Here is a 2,341-nt window from a genome sequence, read left to right as displayed (position 1 = left end):
GCATCTTGGGAGAAGAGCCCCGCTATTGGCTCGCGTTCATATCCCCCCTCTAACTGTTTCGAAGAAAAAGTTTTGCCGTACACGCTCTTATCAAACATACTGTACAACGAAAGAAGATTTACAGCTTGCACTAAGGTGACCCCAGAAATATTGTTTAGAGTTAGGCAAAGTTAATAAGAGAATTAATAAGTGTATAGATGTTAATGGTCAATAGTTCGAACATTTAATAAAATAAAAGAAAACAGAAAAACTATGAATCTTACTTAACCACTTGACTGGCACGCGCGCCAAAAGTCGCGCGCTTTATGCGAGAAGAAATTCGCCTTACTTCTATGCTGGAAATATGTTATTGAATTTAAAAGGTTACTAATCTTATGTTTTTGACATCAAGGAATCCGAATTTTATGTCAAAATTAAAAAATTTTTAAACCACGATGCATTATCGTCTGTTTAATACGCACGGAAAATTCTTTCTTTTATATTGATTTGAGAACTAAGATTATATACTTTTATAATATTGTTTGTTAAGTCAAATTGTAATAAACATTTCTAAAACATATAAACGTAGTTAATCTTTGCGCATTTGCTGGTAATGTGAATCACGACCGGAGTATAATCTTAGTCAAATCAATGTGAAAGAAAGAATTTTCCTTACGTATTAAAGAAACGATAGTGCATCGGGGTTTGAAAATTCTTTAATTTTGACATAAAATTCGGATTCCTCTTTAATTTTGACATAAAATTTGGATTTCTTGATATTGAAAACATAAGATTAGTAACTTTTTAAATCCAAGAATATATTTCCAGCATAGAAGTAAGACGAGTTTCTTCTCGCATAAAGCGCGCGACTTTTGGCGCGCGTGCCAGTTGTGGCACGGACATGGATGCGCCTTTTGGCGCGCGTACCAGTCAAGTGGTTAATTTATCATTCATTTCAATGCACTCTACATTAAAGTTTAAATGTTTATAACTTTTGATAGGAGCATTTTCCAAAGAAATGTTTCAGACAAAGCTTATTTGATTCTTCTCGTAGAATTCAAATATGTAACATTGTATAGGGAATCCCATTTGAAACTTTGAAGTTACCCCCCGCCTCTCTTCAAGGGGGGACGGAAGTGGATTTTTGTAGTTAGAAAGGCCCCTCAAATATATGAAACTTTCTCATGAACAACTTTTTGATAGGACAAATATGTTTAGAGTTATTAGCATGTAACACTTTACGTGGGCCGCCCTATATATAAGAACAATGATCATAAAACGGCACAACTTATACTATGGAATCTACTTTTATAATAAAGTGGTATACATTTTCATTAATGGGAATTACTATCTGTTAATCTGTAAAAGTAGTAATCCCTTCCATTTGAATATACAGAACGATGGAAATGAATATATGAAAATAGCTCCAACAGCATAAAATGCGTGAGGACATGTTGGGACACTGTTCACACGTCTAGAATGGTTCTAGGATGATTTTGGAATATCTTGTGTTATTTTGGAGCTAATTAATTTAGAATGGCAAGATACTTTTATATTATTATCTTTATTATTAGGTGTGCAACTAAGTTCCCGCTGTTTGTCAATAGATGGCTCCAGCAGTAAGTGCTGGTCGATTTTGACATATCCAAAACGTCATGAACCAAGCTTAGACATATGGTAAACATAACCGCTTTGACACGTTAGTGATTTTGTTTTGGTGTCATATACTTTTGGTTGTGAAAATATCTGATTTTGTGCCAAATAATCGTCATTTGCGGGAAGTGTTGATTTTCTTATTTCATTCGAAGAAAATAGCGGCTGAAGCGCATCGAGAGCTCCAAAAAGTTTACGGAGATGCTGCTCTAAGTGAAACAACGTGCCGTGATTGGTTTCGTCGCTTCAAAGACGGTGATTTCGATGTTGACGACCGTCCGCGTGAAGGAAGGCCAAAAACCTTCGAAGACGCTGAATTGGAGGCATTGCTCGATGAGGATCCGTGCCAAACGCAAGAACAGCTTGCTTCAGCATTAGGAGTTACCCGCCAAGCCATTTCCAAGCGATTGCATGCGTTGGGAATGATTCAAAAGCAAGGAACTTGGGTTCCTTATGATTTGAAGCCAAGGGACGTTGAGCGTCGTTTTTTCGCCTGTGAACAACTGCTCCAGCGGCAAAAAAGGAAGGGTTTTCTTCATCGCATCGTGACGGGTGATGAAAAATGGATTCATTACAGCAACCCAAAGAAAAGAAAGTCATGGGGACTGCCCGGTCATGCTTCTACGTCGTCGGCTCGGCCGAATATTCACGCTGCGAAGGTTATGCTATGTATTTGGTGGGACCAGGTCGGTGTTATGTATCATGAACT

The 2,341-nt window shown here is 37.5% G+C and overlaps 1 protein-coding gene across 5 annotated transcripts in view; it reads right to left on the bottom strand.

Annotated features, from left to right (window-relative positions):
- Positions 1–2,341, bottom strand: part of LOC116851388 (b(0,+)-type amino acid transporter 1) — a 95,491-nt gene that overhangs the window by 12,836 nt on the left and 80,314 nt on the right. The window lies entirely within an intron of this gene.

Source organism: Odontomachus brunneus, unplaced genomic scaffold (genome assembly GCF_010583005.1).
Source record: "Odontomachus brunneus isolate Ranch 3 - 2012 unplaced genomic scaffold, Obru_v1 Obru_scaffold_174, whole genome shotgun sequence".
Lineage (NCBI taxonomy): Eukaryota > Metazoa > Arthropoda > Insecta > Hymenoptera > Formicidae > Odontomachus > Odontomachus brunneus.
The sequence above is the reverse complement of the archived record's forward strand: the minus strand, read 5'-3'. Positions and strand labels throughout refer to the sequence as shown.